Genomic DNA, 25,148 nt, shown 5'->3' on the forward strand with positions numbered 1-25,148 from the left:
ACATTTCCATCGAGACAGTTGAAACTGCTCGAAATTCCCGAGTCCAAAGGTGGGAGGAGGAAAGGACGAGCACGTTGCCAAAGAGGGAGGGGGTTAATGGGAGCTGCTGGCACCGCATCTCCTCGCCAGGCTGCGAGGAGTTCTCTCTCCACCTCTTCTGGCAGCCGCTTCAGTCCGATGGCCGGCATCCCCGAGTGAGCAGCTCCCGCTACCCAGCGACAAGGAGGGTCTGTCTCGCCGGGTCAGCGCTCGCCCATTCTCCCTCCCCGCCGGCAGGCAGGCAGGCTCGCCCAGCCAGGACCTGTCTCCCTCCGCTGCATCTCCCAGCCGCGGGAAGGGCCATGTGCTCCCGCTCCAACTCCAACTCCCCTGGATAAGACTCGGCACAACAAAGGCACTGTCTGTCGGCGCCCCAGCCGCTCTGAAGCCCCCTCATCCTGCCTCAGATAGGCCGGGAGTTGGGGTTTCCGCCGCCCGGCCCATGGACTACATGTTCCGCAAAAGGAAGCTGCTGAAGACGCTGTTGAGCTTGTCGCTGCTCTTCGCCACCGTGGCCTTAGTCCATAAGCTCAAGTTGGGGGACGTGTTGGATGTGAGACTCCGGGAGGCGACGGCCTCGGGCGCCAAGTTAACCCTGGCCTGGCAAGATGCCGAGGGCAACTCGCCCCCACGGACCCGAGGCAGAGGCGGAGCAGGGGCCCGGGGCTGGGACCGGGACCCCGGCTAATGTCAGCAGCGGCCCGCGGGCCTGGGGAGTGACCGTGATCAACTGCAGCCAGAACGAGACGGTGCGAGGCCTGAAGTGGTTCTCGGCGCTCGATTCCCGCTTCCAACAGTACGTGCTGTACCGCCATTGCCGCTATTTCCCCATGCTGCTCAACCACCCCGAGAAATGCGCGGCGCCCACTCACCTCCTCATCGTCGTCAAGTCGGTGATCGAGCAGCACGACCGGAGGGCCGCCGTCCGCCACACGTGGGGCCGGGAGCGCAGCTTCGGCGGCCTCGCCGTGCGGACGCTCTTCTTGCTGGGCACACCGCCCGCCGACAAAGACCAGCGCAACCTGCAGAAGCTTCTGGAATACGAGGACCGGCTGTACGGCGACATCCTGCAGTGGGACTTCACGGACACCTTCTTCAACCTGACCCTGAAGGAGGTGAATTTCCTCAAGTGGTTCGACCTCTACTGCCGCGGCACCAGCTTCATCTTCAAGGGTGACGACGACGTCTTCGTCAACACCGAGAACCTGATGGAGTTCCTGGCCTCTCAGAGCGAAGGCCCCCACCGCGACAACCTCTTCGTGGGCGACATCATCTCCATGGCTCTGCCCATCAGGAACCTCCAGAGCAAGTACTTCATCCCCAAGCAGCTGCACGACAAGCACTACCCGCCATATGCCGGCGGCGGCGGTTTCCTCATGGCCGCCCCCCTGGCCAGGCAGCTGGTGGCGGCCTCCGAGGACATCCAACTCTACCCCATCGACGACGTCTACCTGGGCATGTGCCTGCAGAAGGTGGGCGTCAAGCCGCAGCTGCACTATGCCTTCAGGACGTTTGGCATCGTCAAGCGGCGGGTCAGCCCGATGAACAACGATCCTTGCTTCTACAAGAACCTGCTGGTCATCCACAAGCTCAGCCCCGAGGGCTTGCTGCAGATGTGGGACACCGTCCACAACCGAACCCTCATCTGTGCCAAGAAGGTTTTTATAACTTTAAACAATTAAATGACGCTCTAAACCTTCCTGTGTGCATTTAGAAGTGTAGGTACTTGGGCGTGCGTTGGGAGTGAACCCTGGCGTAATGGTGAGAACTCTTATTCGGCTATTCAGCTTTGTCTGGATAAGCAGAATAAAGGTACTTAAAAACGTAGAATAATGTATTTGAAAAATAATAATATTACTCTTGTAACTGCCCCAAACAAGTTGCCAATCGGCACCCAGTTTTGACAGCAGTTTGGTAATGATTTATTTTTTTAAAAGGAAAGCGAAATTCCCCCTCCCTGCCTTGGGTCACAATTGTGTAAACGGAAGCAACGGCTTTAGAGAGCGGTTAAATGGGATTCAGCTGCCGACAATGGATAGCACTCGCGACTTAGGTATATCGTTTGTAACAAAAATAAATTGAAGTTTGAGAAATTGTGATTTCTCTGTCACTGTTTAGAAAAGGGATCGTTTAAACATGCATGCTTAAAACCAAAAAGCAAACAAATCACCCCGCAAAAACTAAACAGTGCTACCATGAAAACAGGAGAGGCAGACATTTGATTAAGCCACTTCTGTGATCAGCTCCAACAAAGTTGCAGCTTTTTTTTCCCCCATCAAATACTCGTTCAAATGTTCACCTTCCTCCTCTCTTGCTCTAAACCAAGATTTGCTTTTGAGGTGCTCTTGGCAGTTGATGAACAGCAGTTCTCACATTTCTGAGAGTTTGCCTCTCCACAGGAAATGTGGCAAGACAGGGCTAGGTTTGCCAATCTGCTGTGAAATAGACTGCACCTTTAATCCTGAATTGAAATAAATCACGGTTTCAACCTGACTTTAAACATGAGATGATTGGCGCTAGTGCCATTTCCAGGTTATCTAGTTCCAGTAGGAGGAGCAAGGAATTTGGTGGGGCTCTTTGCTTCATTTCAAAGCTGGCTATTTCAACTAAAAAGTTTGATGCTGCAAACCATGCTGGTAAGCAACTTGCATTTGAGAATGACATAGGTCATGCTTCCATTTGAAAACAAAACTTGTCAAAACTGGTGGTGAAACTATGAATATACAATGACAAAAGTGGCTAGTGGTTGTCTAATTGACACGCCTTAATCTTTTAAGAACAGGTGGAAACAGTAGTGTCGGGTACAACACTGATATTAATAATCATTGCCAACAGGCTCTTTCTGACATTTCTGGCCTGCAATTCGTCGGCTGTAGTGCCTGTTTCCGTGATGTATCTCTAAAAATGGTGAAAAGAGAAAGAGAAAAATGTTTAATGTGAAAAATGTGTGCATTTAATGACCAGTTTTTGATCTGTTTGCCAGCAAATCAAATTCAAATTTCAGTGTTTAAACTTTCTGGAAATTGTGATCATTGGAAATGTTTTGAATTTGGTTCAGATTAATATATTGAATAATAGGTCTGAGGTTTTTGATGGTATAGTACTGTATAAAATGTTCTGCTTGTTTGGTCAGGGCCAATAATTTCTGCCTAACTTAAGATGCTGTTCAAATCTTATAACAGAAAAAACATTGCATAAATCCATGGATTTAGACAAATAAATAACACAAATTTGGTCCTGATGAAGAGGCTATGGAATTGCTGAGGTGTACAGTATTTGATATTCTTCTCTTTTGTCATTCCCTGGCATCCATTCCCAACAAATGAAACTGTGCCTTTATGAAGCATTCCATAATTAAAGGTGGGCAGAAGCAAAATCTGATTTGTGCAGAAAACCATGCATGCCTTTTACAACAGAGTGTGCCGATGGGGCCTCGCGGTCGATGAGCGCGAGGGGAAGACAATGGGGACCCGGCCTGGGTGGACCGCCATGAAGAACAATGGGGGACGCGGCGTAGAGTGACCGTCGTGAGGGACAGTGGGAGAATGAAGGGGGACCCGGTCTGGGGGCACTCTAGTTTAGAGTCCTTTGCCCAGGGGGATAAGTCTGTGTTTGTTTGTTCATTTGTTCTGGTGAAGGCGCTGTGCACATGGCAGCCAGCCAACAGTCGCTTGTCTTTTTTTCTTTTCACGTTTAATTTCAAGTCTTTGTGTACCTTGTGCGTTAACTGTCGGTAGTTTTATCGTATCTTAATTGCACAGCCGCAATCTACTGAAAGACAAATGTCGGGCTGACAAGAGGGACAAACGGATCACATTGAGCTAATTTCTCACGTACTCAAGTCCAGGTTGTCTGGAGATTTGTTAATCAAAACTTTCAGTACTTGGTTAATGGAAATGGTGAGATCATGTAACGTTTAGGTGATCAAGTAAGAAGAAGTTGTCAACGCAGACGACCGTAGCCAGCAGAATTTGAGCTGCAGAAAGGTGGGGACTACCAAGAAACAGACAGCCGTGGGGAATGGCAAGTCTCCAGATTATGTGCGTTGTCAGATCATTGGCTGATATCCAATCAAGCCAACTGTAAGGAAGCAGGTTTAAGCTTAGGATTTAGAGTGTAGAATATTGGGAACTGTAGCATGGGCTATTTGTTTTTGTTGTCTCAACTCAAGGGAAGACTCTCCAAAAAATATGGTTTGCCATCTTTTGGTGAATTGCTGGTTCAGATTCGTGTGCAATCCTGGGTTCTGTAAACATAGCTATCCTTAGTGGTGACACTTGTTCTACATGGCCAACAGATACCTGCAAGTCTGAGATTTTTATTTTCCTCTTGTGACGTGACTATCTTTCCATTGTATGATTTATGATTAATTCAGTTGCTGGAATTTATACGTCAAACTTGTTCAATCAGCCTTGATGTTTCCTGGTGCAAGGTTCATGGTAGAGTGATTTTGGAAGGAGAATAAAACACTTGTACCATAAGTGACTAATGCAAGATGACAGTGCAAGATAGAATGAAACTAATTACAATCTAAATAATTGAAGAAATTGAGTGGCTTACAACCCAATGGTATGGACATTGAATTCTCCAATTTTTCCACCATGTTACCCCCCCCTCTCTCTTTCATGTGCCCACGCGCCCCCACCAATCTTTCCCACTATCCTTCCCCATTATACTCTTCTACCCTTATCCCTACCTATGCCTTCACATTTCTCTCCTCTCCTTTTTATCTCTAGCCTTTGTCTATCCATCTACCTATAAAAACCCCTCTCCCTTGTCTCTTGTCAAGCTTTGTCCCCCACCCACCTCTTTTCTCGCTGTCTCCCCCCTCACCAAAACTACAATCAATCATTCTGAAGAGGGGTCTTGCCCTGAAATGTCACCTGTCTATGTCCTCCAGAGATACTGTCAAGAGTGCTTTATCGTTTTATGTCCCGAAACGGAACATAAAATTCTTACTTGCAGAAGCACAACAGGTAGTAAACACAGTACAGTAAACCCTCATTTTAATGGATTCCTTTATAATGGATTTTGGTTAAAGCAGATGGCCCCCTGACTTCTACCGCCTTCCCGGCTGCTTGGAGCAGACATCCTAGGACCCCCAACTCACAAGGTGCACCAGCAAGCCTTCTTCACCCACTACACTCCTTCAGGGTCCAGTTGAAGTGGCTGGTGTGGCTCACCTTGCAGCCCCTGCATCATCTGCAGAGTCAGAATTCTTCAGGCCACTGTCATCCAAAAGGACAAGCCTGGTCACGGTCGAGCTCCCTCCCCTCGCACTTGCTGCCCTATGGTTTGTCCGCTCCCCGCTCGATCATTGCCACTCCTCCGCACACTGTCCACCCTGCCTCTTTTTTCCCCCCCTCGCTGCCCCCCCCCCCCCCATCCCTCCACTGCCGCCTCCTCCTTCTCTCCTGCAGTCACCAACATACTCCACCTGGGAAATGGCAGTAGATGAGAAGGGAAGGAGCCCATGGTGACCGAGTGTGTCTTGTCATTGGCAGTGGCCTGAAGAAAGCGCTATCCCCAGGGTCTACAACGTGAGCCTTAACAACAGCTGCGTGAACCGGTGAAGAAGGACTCATTGGTGCAGATCAGTGGCATCGGCATCTAGTTTTAAGGTGAAACGACACAAAATGCTGGAGTAACTTAACAGACTGAGTCAGTCTGAAGAAGGGTCCCAAAGTCTGCTGCCTGACCCCATGAGTTATCAAGAACTTTGTGTCCCATTTGTGTCCCTTCGGCTCAACTTGCCCACACCGGCCAACATGCTCCAGCTACACTAGTCCCACCTGCCAGCATTTGGTCCATAGCCCTCCAAACCTGTCCCACTCATGTGCCTGTCTAACTACTTCTTTAATGTTGGGATAGTCCCTGCCTCAACTAACTCCTCTGGCAGCTTGTTCCATACAACCCACCGCCCTTTGTGTGGAAAAAGTTACCCCTCAGATTCCTGTTAAATCTTCTCCCCTTCATCTTAAACCTATGTCTTCTGGTGCTCCATTCACCTACTCTGGGCAAGACACTGTAAGCATCTACCCGATCTAATCCTCTCATGATCTTACTTCTCTATAAGATCACACCTCATCCTCCTGCTCTCCAAGGAATAGAGCCCCAGCCTTCTCAACCTCTGCTTATGGTTTGGACCCTCCAGTCCTGGCAACATCCTTGTAAATCTTCTCTATATCGTTCCAGCTTGATAACATCTTTCCTATAACACGGTGCCCAGAACCGAACACAATAATCTAAATGTGGCTTCACCAACATCTTGTACAACTGTAACATGACCTCCCAACTTCTATACTCAATACTATCTGAAGAAGGGCAATGTGCCAAAAGCCTTTATGACCATTCGATCTACCTGCGACTCCACCTTCAGGGAACTATGCACCTGCACTCCTAGATCCCTCTGGTCTACAACACTGCCCAGACCCCTACCATTCACTGTGTAGGTCCTGTCCATGTTAGACTTCCCAAAATGTAACACCTCACATTTTTCTGCATTAAATTCTATCAACCATTCTTCAGTCCACTTGGCCAATTGATCAAGATCCTGTTGCAATTTTTCACAACCACCTTCACTATCTGCAAAACTACCCACTTTTGTATCATCTGCAAACTTGTAATCTTGCCGTGTATGTTCTCATCCAAATCATTGATATAGATCAGGGGTGTCAAACTCATTTTCACCCCGGGCCACATCAGCATTATGGTTGCCCTCAAAGGGCCGGTTGTAACTGGCCCCCCTTTTCCCCCACTCTCTCCTCCCCCCCCTCCACCCCCCACATTCTCTCCTCCCCCAACCCCACTCTCACTCTCCCCCAGCCCCACACTCTCCTCCACCCCTCCTCACCCACACTCGCCTCCCCCACTCTCTCGTCCCCTCACCCCTCTCCCACCCCTACCCTCTCCTCCACCCACCCGCCCCACCTGCATTCTCACCGTCCCCCTCCCTCCCACTCTCCCCCTACCCCCCACTATCTTCCCCCCACCACCACCCCCCTTCCCCCCACACTTCCTCTCTCCTCCCCCCACCCTCGCCCTCCTTTCACTCTCGCTGTCCCCTTCCCCCTCACCCACCTTTTCCTCCCTCCCCCCACTCTCCCCTCTTCTCTGACCCCCACTGTCCCCCTTCCCCCCTCCCCCGCTGTCCCCGTCCCCCACCCCTCCTCCTCCCCACCCGCACTCTGCCCTCCTCCCCAGTCCCACTCTCCCTCCCACCCGCACTCGCACTCTCCCTCACCCCTCTTTCCCCCCCACCCCCTCCTCCCCCCACCCCATCATTCTCTCCTCCCCCAGCCCCACTCTCTCTCTCTCCCACTCCTCTCCTCCCCCCACTCTCACCCCCCTCCTACCCCCCACCCATCCCTCCACACACTCGCCCCACCCCCATTCTCACTGCCCCTCCCCATCCCCACTGTCCCCTCTTCCCCACCCCCACTGTCCCCCTTCCCCCCACCCCCCCTCTCTCCCCCACACCCCCTCTCTCCTCCCCCACCCCCTCCTCCCCCTTTCACTCTCACCGTCCCCCTCCCCCCACCCCCCCACTATCTTCCCCCCACCACCACCCCCTTCCCCCCACACTCCCTCTCTCCTCCCCCCACCCTCACCCTCACCCTCCTTTCACTCTCGCTGTCCCCTTCCCCCTCACCCACCTTTTCATCCCTCGCCCCACTCTCCCTTCTTCCATGACCCCCTGTCCCCTTCCCCCCTCCTCCACTCTCTCAACCCCCCATCACCACCCCCCTCCCCTGCTGTCCCCACCCGCACTCTGCCCTCCTCCGCAGCCCCACTCCTCTCCTCCCCCCACCCTCACCCCCCTCCTACCCCACCCTCCCCTCCACACACTCGCCCCACGCCCATTCTCACTGCCCCTCCCCACCCCCACTGTCCCCTCTTCCCCACCCCCACTGTCCCCTTTCCCCCCACCTCCACTCTCTTCCCCCAACCACCACCCCCCTTCCCCCCACACCCCCATTCTCACTGCCCCTCCCCACCCCCACTGTCCCCTCTTCCACACCCCCACTGTCCCCCTTCCCCCCACCCCCACTCTCTTCCCCAACCACCACCCTCCTTCCCCCCACACCCTCTCTCCTCCCCCTTTCACTCTCACTGTCCCCTTCCCCCACCCACCTTCTCCCCCTTTCCTCCCCCCACTCTTCCCTGACCCCCACTGTCTCCTTCCCCCCACCACCACCACCCCTTCCCCAGTCCCATTCTCCCTCCCATCCGCACTCTCTGCTCCTCCCACCCTCCCCCTTCCCCCCACTCCCCCCTCTTCTGACCCCCACTTCTGACCCCCACTGTTCCCCTTCCCCCCACCCCCACTCTCTCTTCCCCAACCCTGCTGTCCCCTTCCCCAGTCCCACTCTCCCCCTACTCTCTCCTCACCCACTCTCACTCCCCCCCCTTTCCCCACCACCCCCTTCCCCCACTCTCTCCTCCCCCCAACCCCCCATTCTCTCCTCCCCCCACCCTCACCCCCCTCCTTCCCTCCACCCACTCGGCCCCCACGTCCACTCCCCTCCGTGGAGCCGTTGGCGGCGAAAGGCACTTACCGAGCGTGCGGGGTGGAGGAGGGAGCTCCGGACTACTCGAGTCGGGCGGCGGAGGTGCGACTACTCGAGGCGGGCGGCGGAGGTGGGACTACTCGAGGCGGGCCGGGGAGAGAGGCGCGGGGAGAGAAGCGTGGGGAGAGAGGAGAGAGGCGCGGCGGGAGGCGCGCACAAGATGGCGGAGCATGAGGAGGCCGCCATCTCTCTGAAGTCGCGACGGGGCCGTCGGTGGCAGCGGCCCTCGTCGACGCCGCCATCGGTGGAAGCGGCTGCTGAAGGAGGAGGTGAAGAAGCTGCCCGCTGCGCTGCGGCTTGTGTGCGGTAACGGTGCTGGGCCCGGGCGGGAGGGGGGACTCGAGGACGCCGTGGCGTGGGTTGAAGGGACGGATGAGCGGTCCATCAGTCCGACCATCTCCCTCCTGCTCGGGAGTGTCCCCCGGGTGTGGGAGAGTGAGGGGAGTGAGGGTGGTGATTGCGGGCGGGCGGCTCCGCTAACGGCGTCCATCTTGTTTGTGTGAGTGAGTGAGGAGAGGCCTTTAAAAAAATGTGTTTAGAAATGAAACGTTTAAAGTTTAAAATGTCTATAACTTAAAAGATATTCGACCAATGATAATTAAGCTCTCACGGGCCACATAAAATGACGTGGCGGGCCGGATTCGGCCCGCGGGCCTTGAATTTGACACATATGATATAGATAGTGGTGTGCCCACTAGTCACAGGCCTACAGACTGAGAAGCAAACTTCCACCTCTGCTTCCTTCCATGAAACCAATTTTCTATCCTTTGTTTCAACTACAGACAAATCCTTTGCTTCAACTACATACAAATATAATACCTTACTTGGTTATAATGGACAATTATCAATAATGACTATTATTCTCCTGTATGGTCCATTATAATGATTGTTTACTGTACTCTGTAAACACCATAATAAACAAAACAAAGGTCTGTATATATTTTAAAAATCAAACAATAATAGTGCTAGGGCGAGTCGTAGGCGATGCGCGTTGAGGTAGATGTTTATTGTAAGATTAACAACCGTGACAACCAACGCACCAAACGACAGACAACCATAAATCTTACTGTCTCTCTCGGAGTTCTAAACCAGACTGCCCTGTACCTTTACCTGCGCACCACCTCACCTCTTCTACCAATCAGAGGGTTCGATGGTCTGGACCAATCCCTGTGCCCCTACATGACCCCCCCCCAGAACCCTCGGCGCGGTACCGGGCAGGTGCCCGGACCACCCGACCGGAGCGGGTGCGGAGAGGAAAGGGAGGCCCCACCGGGGGTGGGGACGGGGAAGCCGGCACCGCGGGAGGAGGGGGAACTGACGGAGCCGGAGGCGGCAGCGGCAAGGCGACCGGGGGAAGAGGAGTCCCGAACGGGGGCAGCGAGGGGGAAAGCTGCTGTACGGGAGCCGAGGTTGGCCCCGGCGAGGAGGTTGAGCCGCTGTGACGGGCTGGTCTGGGTCCAAATAGGCAGGCTTGAGGCGGGACACCGAGACGACCTCTTGTCGTGTACCCACTTCTAACGTGAAGGTGACTGTGCCTTTCTTCACTACCCTGAACGGACCCTGGTAAACCGGCCGGAACGGGGGACGGTGGGCATCGACGCGCCGGAACACAAACTCGCAGTCGCCCAAGGCCGGCGGGACATGTGAAGGGGGATCCCCGTGACGAGAAGCAGGAACCTGGGCCAGGGACCCCACCCGCGCTCGGAGTGAAGCTAAGCGTGCTGGCATGGAGGGAGGGGGGGTAGAACATTGAGGGAGAACGTCGCCTGGTACCCGCAGGGGCGAGCCATAGACCAGGTCTGCCGAGGAAGCTCCGAGATCGTGCTTCGGAGCCGTGTGGATACCCAGGAGAACCCATGGGAGCTGGTCGGCCCAGTCGGGGCCGGACAGGCGGGCAGTGAGGGACGCTTTAAGCTGCCTGTGGAACCGCTCCACCATCCCGTTGGCCTGGGGGTGATAGGCGGTGGTAGGCGGTGGTTTGCTGTAATCGGGACCCGCACAGCTGAGTCAGAGCCACCCACAGGGAAGAGGTGAATTGGGCGCCCCGGTCGGTAGTGATGACGTCCGGGACGCCGAAACGGGCAATCCAATTTAGTGCCAGAGCCCGCGCGCAGGAGGCTGCTGAGATGTCGGACAACGGGAGCGCCTCTGGCCACCGGGTGAACCGCTCGACTACCGTGAGGAGGTGGGTGTAGCCCCTGGAGTGGGGTAACGGGCCGACGAGATCCACATGGATGTGGAGGAATCGGACTGCGGGGACCGTGAACTGCTGGACGGGGGGCCGAGTGTGCCGGTGTACCTTGGAGGTGTGGCACGGAATGCAGGAGCGGGACCAGGCGGCCACCTGCCTCCGCAGCCCGTGCCAGGCAAATCGAGCCGCAACCAGAGCCGACGTGGCCCGGATGGACGGATGTGCCAGGCCGTGAATAGTATCGAAAACCTGGCGCCGAATGGAAGTGGGCACTACCGGGCGGGCGCGCGGCAGAGAAACATCGCACCAGAGTTTGGTATGCGTGGGACCACAGGCTACCTGTGCCAACCGCAACCCCGAGGTGGTGTGGGGGTACAGAGAGGGGGTGTCTTCCAGGTGCTGAGCCTCCGCGAGCTCCTGGAAATCCACCCCGGATCTTACCTCGGCAACCGGGGAAACCGCCGGTCTGGACAGGGCATCCGCCACGGCGTTTAGTTTTCCCGCAATGTGCCGAATGTCGGTGGTAAATTCCGAAACGAAAGTGAGGTGTCTCTGCTGGCGGGCCGACCACGGATCGGAAACCTTCAAAAAAGCAAACGTCAGTGGCTTGTGGTCAGTGAAAGCCACGAAAAAGTGACCCTCTAAAAAATAGCGAAAATGACGGATCGCCAGGTAGAGGGCCAGGAGTTCCCGATCAAAGGCACTGTAAGCTATTTCGGGGCGAGTGAGCTGGCGTCTGAAAAACGCCAAAGGGTGCCAGAGGCCGTTAACCTGCTGTTCTAAGATGCCCCCACCGCCACGCCGGAGGCATCGACGGTGAGGGCGGTGGGGGCAGAGGAGCGCGGGTGGACGAGCATGGTGGTGTTCGCGAGGGCCAGCTTGGCCGCCGCGAAAGCCGCGTCGGCAGCAGGGGACCACACGAGCTCGGTGGGGTTACCCGCGAGGCATTGGAAAAGGGGGCGCATGATCCGGGCTGCCGCCGGGACGAATCGGTGGTAAAAATTCACCATGCCTACAAATTCTTGTAACCCTTTGATAGTGTCGGGGCGGGGGAAGGAGCGGATAGCAGCCACCTTCTCGGGCAAGGGAACGGCACCGGCCTGTGTGATCCGATGACCCAGGAAATCGACTGAGGATAGTACGAATTGGCATTTGGACGGGTGTAGGATCAGACCGTGGTCCTGCAACCTTTGGAATATGGAGCGCAGGTGGGACCGGTGTTCGTGAGCCGACCGACTTGCCACGAGAATATCGTCCAGATATATGAACACAAAAGGCATACCCCGACCCACATGATCCATAAGGCGTTGAAACGCCTGGGCGGCGTTTTTGAGGCCGAAAGGCATCCGCAGCCACTCAAAAAGCCCGAACGGGGTGATTGTGGCGGTCTTAGGGATGTCTGCAGGGCGAACCGGGATCTGGTGATACCCTCGGACTGTCCAGTTTTGAGAATACCGTGGCACCCTCTAGGCTGGCAGAAAAATCCTGAATATGCGGGATCGGGTATCGGTCAGCCGTGGTGATGGCGTTCAGACGTCGGTAATCGCCACATGGTCTCCACCCCCCAGATGCTTTTGGGACCATGTGTAACGGTGAGGCCCACGGGCTGTCTGACGGGCGTATGATCCCCAGCCGTTCCAAAGTGAGGAACTCTTCGCGAGCGACTGCCAGCTTATCAGGGGGTAGGCGTCGGGCTCGGGCGGAAACAGGCGGTCCCTCCGTAGGGATGAAGTGCACGACTCCGTGCTTGGCGGCAGGTGTGTCGAAACGCTGGACTAGGAGCAACGGGAATTCAGCGAGTATCGCAGCAAACGGGTCGGAGGTCGTGGTGACGGCCTGGATGGTCGGGCTGGATGACACGGAAACCGAAGGAGCGGGGGGGGGGGGGGGTCAACGCTACTGGACGACGGCTGCAGGCTCTTCCCGCGGACGTCAGGGATCAATGAAAAAGCCCAAAGGAAATCCGCTCCCAGGATTGCCTGGCCTACATCTGCGATGATGAATGTCCAGTTGTAGGTCCTGGAACCAAAGGACAGGGACATGTCCCGTGTTCCGTAGGTACGGACAGGGCTGCCGTTCACCGCAATAAGTGGGGGGCCGGTCTTACCTGATCGCGCTTCCTGGCAGGATGGAGGCACAATGCTGACGATCGCCCCGGTGTCCACGAGGAAAACGGTACCTGTATGTTGCTCCGCCAGGTAGAGGCGATGGTTCTGGCCGATCGAGATTGCCTCTACATTTGATCGGCCGAGGCATTTCCCGAGAATGTGCAGGGGCTTCTACAGTTGCGTGCCGCTGCTCCCCACCGTCTATGAAAGAAACACCAGCCGCGCTGGTGTGTTTCTATGTCGCGGGCCTGTTTCAAAATGGCCGCCGTCGACGTAGCAGCTTGGCGGGCAGATGGGCGCTCACCGGTGTGGAAACCCGATTTACTGAGCCGGGGCGCCTCGCCTTTGCCGCGACCAGTGCGTCCGCCTTTTCTGCGAAATCCATCGGGTCCCCGAAAGTAACGTCTGCTAGGACTACGCGGACGTCCTCTGGCAGCTTCTCGCGGAATGCCTCCTCGAACATGAGGCATTTGGTGTGCTCTCCCGCTAGAGTCATCATCTCCGTCATGAGGACCGACGGCGGTCAGTCCCCGAGCTCAGGTAAGTGCAGGAGTGTGCTGGCCCGCTGTTGTTGGCTGCGGCCGAAGGTTTTCAGCAGCAGCGACTTGAGGCCCGCATACTTGCCCGTTTCTGGCGGGTCGGTGACGTACTGTGCGACCCGTGCGGACGTCTCCGACGGCAGGACGCTCAATAGATGGTAGAACCTGGTCTCGTCCTCCTGTACTCCCCGGAGGTGGAACTGTGCCTCCGCTTGGGCGAACCACAGGCGTGGTTGGTGGGCCCAGAACGGGGGCAGATGAACGCTGACTGCGTTCGGCGTCGATGCCACCCGAAGGGACATCTTGGTTATCTGTGATCACGTCGGGGTCACCACTATGGCGAGTCGTAGGCGATGCGCGTTGAGGTAGACGTTTATTGTAAGATTAACAACCGTGACAACCAACGCACCAAACGACAGACAACCATAAATCTTACTGTCTCTCTCGGAGTTCTAAACCAGACTGCCCTGTACCTTTACCTGCGCACCACCTCACCTCTTCTACCAATCAGAGGGTTCGATGGTCTGGACCAATCCCTGTGCCCCTACAGTGCAAAGATAAAAACAATGCCCCTGTCTATGCAGTTGGAGTTTATTTGGAGGATGTAATAGTCTGATAATAGTATGGAAGAAGCTCCTCCTAAATCTGGAGACAGTTTTCAGGCTCCCATACCTTCTTACGGATGGCAGGAGTAACTATCTGCTGAGTAACAGCAGTACTTTCCGTTCTAACTACATGAGACCCAGCAAAACAGGACCTCCTTAATTTTTTATGGAAATATAAATTGGTGAAAAATGTTCTAGAAATATGACCAACTGCCAAAATGAATGTGTTAGTGTTTATCCTCCCTGCGGTGACGCCTATGACTTTAGTGAGTGAGCAGTAATTACCACAGCACAACAGAGAAGGTCAATATTGGCATAATCTTGATCTCAAATGAGAACTGAAAAGTGAATATACCTTTCTCCCGTTTTCTGTTGTAAATCTCATTTAATCCTCTTCCAGTTGCTGAAAATCTGCTTCTATTGGGTGAATTCCATTATTTAACAAATGGATTGACTGGGCTTATATTCACTGGAATTTAGGATGAGAGGAGATCTTATAGAAACATGTCAAATTCTTAAGGGATTTGATGCAGGAAAAATGTTCCGATGTTGGGGGAGCCCAGAACCAGGGGTCACAGTTTAAGAATAAGGGGTAGGCCATTTAGGACTGGGATGAGGAAAATCTTTTGAGGAAAATCTTTTTCACCCAGAGAGTTGTGAATCTGTGGAATTCTCAGCCCCAGAAGGCAGTGGAGGCCAATTCACTGAATGTTTTCAAGAGAGAGTTAGATTTAGCTCTTGGGGCTAACAGAATCAAGGGAAATGGGATAAAAAGCCGGAATGGGGTACTGATTTTGGATGATCAGCTGGCTCTAAGGGCTGAATGGCCTACTCCTGCATCTATTTTCTATGTTAAGAACTTTTTGCATTGCCCCAAACCTTGAATCATTTCAGTGAATAAAGGCCCAATTTTCAAAATCTTGAACTTCTTATTTCCTTATAAGTAAAAGTATATTTCCTTATACTTTAACCTTTTGACTTTGAATTGTGTACTCTACAAAACTTCCTTGGGTAGTTAAACCAATGACTGCTCTCGGCACACAACATTTTTATTTCGTATCATCACATAAGCAAAGATTTTATCTGCTTAAATTTATTAACTCAATGTGGTAGATTTAATGTCATATACAACTCTTAATTCTTTCTAATCTTCCATAGTACTGGATATATCTTTAGAATAAAATTGCTGGTGCACTTTTTATAAATATTTAGAAGCTGCATAACCTTGAACTTTTTGGCACAAGGTGCAGTCTGTCATTTTGTTCATTCACATTAATCTTCTTTGCAACAGGCTGAGTTTTTAAAATAATAAACTCTATCATCTATATCAATTTCAAATATTTATCATAGCCTTAATATGTTGATCCAGTAAGTTTTAATAATTCAATTGGCAAAGCTACCATTATAATTAGGGCACAACGACAAAGTCACAAACCCTCAGGGGCATACAGCATGGAAATAAGGCCCTTGCCCCATCAACTCATGACAACCAAAAATGGCTCATTTGCACTAATCCTACAACAATCCCTCCTCTTATTATCCCCACTTTTCATCAAACCCGCAGCGAAACACTAAGAGACAATTTATAGTAGCCAATCAATCCACTAACCTGCATATATTTAGAATAGAGGTGGAAACCCACACAGTTACAGGAAGAACATGCAAACTCCTCAAGACAGCATCCAAGGTCTGGATTAAACATGGGTCTCCGATGCTGGGAAGCACTCTATACTTAGTAATTATTACTGACCAAGTTCCACCAGTGTCTTAACCATAGTGAGGTCCACTGGAAATTGAAGGAACAGCACCTCATATTTCGCCTGGGCAGTTTGCAGCCCAGTGGTATGAACATTGACTTCTCCAACTTTAGATAGTTCCTCTGTCCCTCCCGTCCCCTCCTCCTTCCCAGATCTCCCTCTATCTTCCTGTCTTCACCTATATCCTTCCTTTGTCCCGCCCCCCTGACATCAGTCTGAAGAAGGGTCTCGACCCGAAACGTCACCCATTCCTTCTCTCCCGAGATGCTGCCTGACCTGCTGAGTTACTCCAGCATTTTGTGAATAAAAACCTATCACACATGATATCAGAGCCAGAGTTATATAGCATGGAAACAGGGCTGATGACCCAACTCACCCAGTCCAATCAAGTTGTCTATTTGAGTTAGTCCCATGTGCCTGCATGTGACCCACTTTCTCCAAAACCGTTCCCAACTGTACACTTATCCAAATGTCTTTTAACTTGTACCCATGACGACTACTCAAGTTCCTTTTAAAATTGTTCGCTTCTCACCTTAAACCGATGCCCTCTAATTTTAAACTCGCCTACCCTGGGAGCATTCACCATATATGAGCCGCTCATAATTTTACACGGTCATCCCTCAGCCTCCTATGCTCTAGAGAAGGCTGGAAAGTTCCAGTCTATTCCAGCCTCTCCCTATAATTCAAGGCCAACAGTCCCAATAACATCTTTGTGTATTTCTTCTGCACCCTTTCCCACTGAATGACATCCTATATCTCAGTGACCAGAACTGCACGTTGTGGGCCAAAGGGCCCGTTCTTGTGCTGTATTATTGTATGTTCTATGTTCAATGAAGATAAGATATTATCTAACTACTGCAATTGAGGAAAAATAAACTTTTCATCAATTACAAACAAAATTGTATAAATTGATTCCATTCTTCACAGGATTGCACACTTCAGTTTCTAATGACTGATGCTAAAGGAAGTACATTTTGCAGTTCATAATCTGTCAGGAAATGTAAAGAATTGATAACCAAATTAGACTTTACTTTAGAGATAGTGCGGAAACAGTCCCTTTGGCTCGCTGAGTCTGTGCTGACCAGCGATCACCCCATACACTAACGCTATCCTACACACTAGGGACAATTTACAATATTATTAAAGCCAATTAACCGACAAACCTGTACATATTTGGGGTGTGGGAGGAAACCGGAGGACCCTGAGAAAACCCACACAGTCACAGGGAGAACGTACAAACTCTGTACAGTCAGCACCCGTAATCAGGATCGAACCGGGTCTCTGGCACTGTCAGGCAGCAACTCTACCACTGCGTCACTGTGCCACCCTTTTTTTTGGTCTGACTGATTTTGAAATATCCAATGAAAAGTAAAATGCCATAAGTTATAATGCTAATTAGATTTACAAAATCCTCACTAACAGTTGTTGGTGTTCTGTTCACTCACATGCTCTAGAAAACCTCCTTCCCAGGTGAAAGTTTAAGAAACAGCTCTTACAAGCTTCCACACAGGTCTCTCTCTCTCTACACACACACATCCACATCCTTTGGGATAATTGCTAGGCTCAGTAGGGAGAAAGAGGCTTATTCATGCATTTTGGGCCAATCCCAAAACCTTTTTTTTTTAATGGTAAAAAGATAATTACATGCATTAAATGGGCAAACCATAAGGCAAGCCCAATGCTTTATCACATGGGACTTGATCAGCAGGAATTCATGAAATGCAGTGTGGAAATAATGCAGTATTTCAGGGTATTTCCTGTTTAGCAAATCAAAACATAAAATACACCCTTTTTTTTTGCAAATGTACATATTGTGACTGATTTACTATGAGATACAGCATTGAAACAGGCCCTTCAATCTACCATGTACACGCTGACGATCGATCGTCCATATGCACCAGTTCCATGTTATCTCATTTTTTCTACCACTCACTACACGGCACAGCGGGTAGAGCTGCTGCCTTACAGTACCAGAGCCCCAGATTCAATCCTGACTATGGGTGCTGTCTGTACGTAGTTTGTACATTTTCTCTATGACTGTAGGCTTTCTCCAGGTGCTCCATTTCCTCCCACATTCCAAAGACATACAGATTTGTAAGTTTTTCCATAACTTGTCTCTGGTGCATAGGATAGAACAGATGATAGTGGCTGGCGCGGACTCAGTGGGCCGAAAGGCCTGTTTCCACGCTATATCTCCAAACCAAGCTAAACTATACACACTCGGTGGAATTTACAGCAGCCAATACAAACCCATACACCTTTGAGATGTGGGAGGAAACTGGAGTACATGGAGAAAGCCCACACGGCCACAGGTAGAACATGCTAATTCCACACAGTCCCCGGAGTAAGGATCGAACCTGAGTCTCTGTGAGGCAGCAACTCTACCAGCTGTGCCACCGTGCCACCCCAATGTATTGAAAAGTTAGAAAATGTCAATGCCTCTATAAATCATACCTAATTTGATAACCATTGTAACACAGTTCAGAGAAATCTTGAAGAGCAGAGAGGCGTGGATCTTCATCAAACCACTTAGGGAATTGAGGATAATATTTGATGACTTTTGAATGTTGAAAGTTCTCCTGTTTTGAGTCAGATTGTGGGTTTGAACCCAAAATCTGGGCTCATTCAGATAAAATTTTGAGAAAAGCAATGAAATTATCCCAGTTTCTTCACCAATATTTATTCCAATACCAATATAATTAAGTGTGTAGGAAGGAGCTGCAGATGCTGGTTTACACCAAAGATAGACACAAAATGCTGGAGTAACTCAGCGTGAGAGGCAGCATCACTGGAGAGAAGTAATGGGTGACGTTTCAGGTGACGTCTGAAGAAGGATTCTGAAACGTCACCCATTCCTTCTCTCCAGAGATGTCGCCAGTCCCGCTGAGTTACTCCAGCATTTTGTGTCTACCAATATAACTGAAATTAATTAGGTTATTTCAAACACAATTGCATTCACATTACACCATATGAATGTTATGTGGCATGTGATAACCAGCCTGGAATGGTTGGAGTTGATCATAACTGGTGCCTAGACCTCAGCCAGTAGATCTGGATGCCCCATAGAATGCCCAACTACAATGACGTAAGGCTTTTTAATGGTTTCCATATTTGGTAATTAAACATTTAGAAACAGTTCAGGTATACGCTTCACATTGCCTTGGCAAGGCCACCAGCATAATCAAGGACAAGACGTACCCCGGACACTCCCTCCTCTCTCCTCTCCCAAAAGTGTGCAAAATGCATACCTCCAGATTCAGGAAGTTTCTTCCCAGCTGTTATCAGGCAACTAAATCATCCTATCACCAACTAGAGAGTGGTCCTGACCTACCATCTACCTCATTTAAGACTATTTTTAATTGGACCTTACCAAACTTTATCTTGTGCTAAACTTTTATCCTGTATCTATACACTGTGGACGGATTGATTGTAATCATGTATAATCCTTCCACTGACTGGATAGCGTGCAACAAAAAGCTTTTCATTGTACCTCAGTACACGTGATAAGCTAAACTAAAAAATATATAAATGACTGGAAATTATATGCATAAAAGGTCAAATAAAGAAACATCTTTCTATTGAATGTTGTTGATTCCATTCAAAAGAATCGGCTGTGCTACTTTCAGGAGCCTTGAATAGCATAAAGGTGAGGAGCAATGTGAAGCACAACTAGTCCCTGACCTCAGTCCTCTGTGTTACATATCTTAAATCAGTGGAGAATGCAACAGTGGAGCAAGAAGTCAGACACAAGGTAACCAATCTCTGGTTCACTGAACTGTGGCATTTCAATGCATAAGACCTGGAAATTAGAGGTGCCCTTACATGCAAGAAAGATGTTTCCTGTGGAACCATCAGTTCCGTTTAGTTTATTTTGCACATCTCAAATTACTCTTTTCAAATTCGAAAGGCACCATGGAAAGCATTCTATCAGGATGCAACTGCCATGCCCAAGACCATGGAAAATTGCAGAGATTTCTGGATGTAGCTCAGTCCATCAAACAAACCAGCCTCCCTCCCCTCCCTGTTGAAGGATAACTTTGGTTGGTTGAACGGTCAGAGGAAATTACAGGGAAGGGCAAGGTCATCGAGAAAGTTAGAAGCAAGAAATAATTTTATGATTGATGTGCATTAAAAACGGGGCAAACAGAAGGTCAGCAAGCAAAGCAATAATGTGTTTCCCATTCCCATAATTCTTCTTTCGTATGTCAACCACAACAATCAAAAGTGGCAATTGGTGCTTCAGAGAACCGTAGTTGACGCTTTGCTGCAAATTTTGCCAGTTCCATAGAACTGCCCAGGGTGGACAACGAGGACGTAAAGCAGTTCCCACCCCATTCCCATACTGATCTTTCTGTCCTGGGCCTCAACTGTCAGAGTGAAGCCAAACACATTGGAGGAACAGCACATCATATTTTGCTTGGGCAGCTTACAACCCAGTGGCATGAATAATGATTTCTTTAACTTCAAGTAATCCTTGTATCCCCTCTCTCTCCGTCCCTCCCCCACCCTAGTCATCGTACTAGTTTCACTGTCGTCCTGCTGAATTTCATTGTATCACATGTTATCACCTTCTCCACAGCTAACAATGGACCATTGTGGGCTTCATCTTTCCAAGATCATCGTTGTTGGCTTTGATTTCTCCTTTTGCATACCTTTCATTCGTTTTTTCTATGTGCCTTTTGATATCTCTCGTTCCGTCTCCCCTGACTCTCAGTCTGGAGAAGGGTCTCGAACTGAAATGTCACCTATTCCTTTTCTCCAGAGAATCTGCCTGACCCGCTGAGTTACGTCTGCTTTTCGTGTCAATCTTTGGTGTAAACTGGCATCTGCGGTTCCTTCCTACACGATCAGTTAAGGTTCGTTTAGTTTCCCTTCCCTAATTTGGAATAATGAGACAAATCATATCTCCCAAATGAACAGGATAGGTGCTCAAAACTAACATATCCAAAATGCACACTGAGATTTCCAATTTAGATCAGAAGATAAGTTGCCTAACTTTTACTGCTTCTCATTGTTTAGTTTTCTGCAGTTTACAATGTTTGTCATCTTGCACTGTGTTCCCACATCACCGCAAGCCATTTGTAGTCCTGTGGGAAGTTTAGAAAGATGCTTCTGGCCTTTAACTATTGAGCTGGCCTTCCAACAGGTTCAGGTAGGCAGTAGTGATCTTTCTATGTGGAACTACGACATTTAGAAATGAACTGAAATGTGGAACTCTCACACAGGATAAAATATAAAATGCATTATTGGGGAATGTTCTTTTGTGGCCATTCCTAATCAACCAAAATAAGGTCTCGACCCGAAACATCACCCATTCCTTCTCTCCCGAGATGCTGCCTGACCTGCTGAGTTACTCCAGCATTTTGTGAATAAATACCTTCAACCAAAATAAGTGTTGAGTGTAAAGAACGCTGTGAGATCGCATCTGTAAACTTGTTCTTAAAATAAAATTACATTCACAACAACTTTAGCTGTGTTAAATCATTCACCCAGAAAATCAAATTTAAAACTTATATTCCGAAAAAGGGATTTTATTGAAACTTGGGAATTAGTCAATAAAATTTAATGTACAAATAAAATTGTAGAAACTATATCTGCCTCAATCTGGAATGTTAAATGCACGAACAATTGTTTTGTTACGGAACGTTAGGTGTACAACCTGTTTCTACGCAGCTGAGCATGAAGAAGTGGGTGGTCGTGATAATTTCTGTTGTGATTATTTAAAGTAAATCATAAAACTGAAGCATTTTATTGGCACTGGCAGCAAACATGTTTCGCTTAAGTCATAATTAGTCATACTTACAGCAAAATCCTCCTCTATTTTGTCCTCCAACGTGTGTATTAAATCCATCCCCAACAAAACATCTGTGGGCACAGTTGTTCGTCAATGCTGGCAGGGTGGTTGCCAAACTCCGGTGAATCATGGAAAAGTTCTCGTTGACTAGGACGTCTGAACTCATCTCTTTTGGGAGCAGGTTTCAGCACCAGCAGGAGGATTGCAATTACGTTATGTGGTTACATTATACAGTAACTTAATCCCCAATGGAGACTGTTCAATTATATTTTGCTACTCGTTGCGTCAGACTACTTTTCTTCAGCTGGCATGTTTATGGATGTGATATTTCTTGTCTGCCACGTTAGATTTCTTAGACCAAGGAAGGAAATCCGGTCGGGATAATTCCTCCAGTGTGGGTTTGGGCCCGTTTGGCAGACATGAGAAAGAGTGAATAATTCCCATTGACACATTCATAATGATCCTTGAGCAGAACTGATATTTTGCATGAAAGTGCTGTGCAAGACATAGGCTCCTCCTGGAGCAGCAAAACATTGCCAGCACATACAGACCAACATAATAATAATAATAATAATAATAATAATAATAATAATAATAATAAACATTTATTTTGTCTAGCGCTTTTCCAAATGCTCAAAGACGCTTTACAATACAGTCAAGACATAAAAACAAACAAACGAACTGTCCTGACGGAGAAGCGGCGAACAAATAGCGCCAGCGTCCTCTCACGTCAGGGTCCGGCAGTAGACAATAAAGAACACAAGACACACAATTACAATTTTAACACAAACAGCCATCACAGTGATTGCTCCAGGCACACCCTCACTGTGATGGAAGGCAAAGAAAAGTCTTATCTCCTCCTCATTCTTCTCCCGTGGTGCCACGAGGCGATCGAGGCTCCCGACTTTTGAAGGCCCCACCGGGCGATGGAAAGTCCCAGGGCCGAGCCGAGCAGGCCGATGAAGGTCCTGAGCCCCCACTGGGCGATGGAAAGTGCCGCGGCCAGGCCACGCAGGGCGATGAGGGGCCTGCGAGCGGGTCAATCAAACCTCGCGCTTCGGGGCGGTCGAAGCTGTTACGGCTGGAGCTCCCGAAAGCCAGTCGCCAGCCAGGGACCTGCGAACTCCCGATGTTGCAGTCTGCAGGGCCCACGGCCGAAGCCTCCGAGATGGTAAGTCCAGGCCCTGCGACCGGAGTCTTCAAGGTCGATCCCAGCTGGAGGCCGCCGACTCCATGGTGTTAGGCCGTAGTGCGAACGGAGATACGACACGGTAAAGGTCGCATCTCCGTTGAGGAGGAGATTGGAAAAAAAGGTTTCCCCCCCCCCCCCCCCCCCCCACATATACAGAGTTAAAAATAATAAATCAAAACATACATTTAAACGATAATAGACCAAAAAAACAAAAAAAAGACAGAGAGACTGCCGGTGAGCCGCAGCTGCAGAACGCAGTCACGCCCCCTAGAATAAACATAATCGTGCTTAGAAAAATGACAAAGACAGTATAATTTGAGTTGCTTATAAGGCAATCTGGACCAATCAATGTAATACATATTAGATCATGAAACATGAACTATACGTGCGAACTTATAATAAACATTAATTTTGTAGCTAAGAACTCCCATTTGGCATGCCGGCTGAGTCAGAAAAAAGTCAAGGTGAAAACAGGCCATTACTCAATCTTACATTCACAGCCATCAGCTCAGATACTGGCATTTACATACTGTTGAGAGTATTGCGATCCAAAAATCCAACCTCCAACTAGTATCATTGCTATGGGTGGGAGTTGGACAAGGTGACCTATTCCTACCTCCTTTGATCTTATGTTCTTGTTCTTGTCCTCAAGTAGAGATGCAGGACTCAGTCCATTCTCATCCATGATGGAGGTCTCAGTAACTCAGCAGGACAGGCAGCATCTCTGGAGAGAAGGAATGGGTGACGTTTCATGTCAAGACCCTTCTTCGTACCCGAAACGTCACCCATTCCTTCTCTCTAGAGATGCTGCCTGTCCCGCTGAGTTACTCCAGCATTTTGTGTCTATCTTTGGTGTAAACCAGCATCTGCAGTTCCTTCCTACACATGGAGGTCTCAGTCCTGGATGAGAAATCTGTGAGTTGGTTTCCCTGCCATCATTACTTGTAGTAATGTTTGGGAGCAGAAACTGGTCCTGCAGCTGTCAAGTGCTGGCTCCACTGGTCTACAGCTATGTTAAACATAGAAACTAGGTGCAGGAGGCGGCCATTTGGCCCTTCTAGCCAGCACCGCCATTCATTGTGATCATGGCTGATCATCCACAATCAGTAACCCGTGCCTGCCTTCTCCCCACATCCCTTGATTCCGCTAGCCCCTGGAGCTCTATCTGGAATAAGTCCAGGCTTAAATGAGCCACCGAGGTAAAATTATTTTGGAAAATCCAATGTCATTACACTAATTACCTTGGCTTGTAAGAGAACAATGAGAGGTTGTGTGGCTGGATCAAGTGGACTGTTTGTGAGCAATGCCACTTTCCTCGTTTTGGTCCAAGATTGGGTGCTGAGAATCCTTGCCCTTTTCTCAGGCTGTGGGATGTTGTGAATTCTTGATGTAAAGATGAAAGTCAAAGCTCTCAACCACAATCTGACCTCAGGCCTCATTTCTCCACTGTGCTCTTATCACACACCTTTCAACTGAACACTGACCGCACACTTGGCCCCATTCCCCACTACACCTGGTACTTGCTGCTTATTGTTTCAAAGAAATTGCATGTCCTGTATCCAGAGCAGCCGGTTACATTTCCCTATATTCATCCCCATCTGGACCGTTGTCACTTCAAGCCCGCCATAACCAAACCACTTAATGGCACTTCACGGCAAACTCCTCTTCATCAGTACATCACACCTGGACAAGCTTAGAGTTACGGGTCCACAAAATGGGAAGAGAAAGATATACAAGGGGACCTCAGAGATACAACAACCATGACCTACCTCAAAAATGTGGACAGACCCAACAGCAGTAATGACAAAGGAATCATCCTGCCATCTTCCACATGGAAAGTCATTGCCAGGGTCCTCCTCAAACACCTCCTTGTTGTGGCGGAAGAACTACGCCCAATTGCAATGACTTCCATCCATCAAGTGGCAAAACAAATTGATCTTCACTGCACGCCAACTCCAAGAGAAAAGCAAGAAGCAACAGTGAACATGATATGTGACCTTTTTTGACCTCACTAAACTCTTTTAGTCTGTCAACTAGGAAGGGCAGTGGAGCACACTTCCTACCTGAAGTAATTTGTCTCCACCTTACATTTACTTCATACAAGTCATGATCCAAACTAATGGCTCAACAGCAGATCCAATCTCAGTGCAGATCAATCCCCCCAACACTTTGTTCAGGCTTATTCTCCATAATGCAGCGCATAATCCCCAGCAAGCTTCCCACCAGAGTGGAACATGTCCACAGAATCTAATCCAGAACCAAGGTCACCCAATCTAAGCGGTGGACCTGCAATGTGCAGATGGTGCTTGAATATGCGCGCACTCAGAGTCGAACTCCACGGCATTGTCAATTC

At 49.8% G+C, this 25,148-nt stretch overlaps 1 pseudogene across 1 annotated transcript in view; it reads left to right on the forward strand.

Moving 5' to 3' along the window:
* The first annotated feature begins 342 nt into the window (after nucleotides 1-342).
* Nucleotides 343-25,148, forward strand: part of LOC144608113 (UDP-GlcNAc:betaGal beta-1,3-N-acetylglucosaminyltransferase 7 pseudogene) — a 35,982-nt pseudogene continuing 11,176 nt past the window's right edge. The window contains exon 1 of the transcript XR_013549167.1: nucleotides 343-2,675. The product of XR_013549167.1 is annotated as a UDP-GlcNAc:betaGal beta-1,3-N-acetylglucosaminyltransferase 7 pseudogene (transcript). The remainder of the gene's footprint in view (nucleotides 2,676-25,148) is intronic.

The sequence above is a fragment of the Rhinoraja longicauda genome, chromosome 30 (assembly GCF_053455715.1).
Source record: "Rhinoraja longicauda isolate Sanriku21f chromosome 30, sRhiLon1.1, whole genome shotgun sequence".
NCBI lineage: Eukaryota > Metazoa > Chordata > Chondrichthyes > Rajiformes > Arhynchobatidae > Rhinoraja > Rhinoraja longicauda.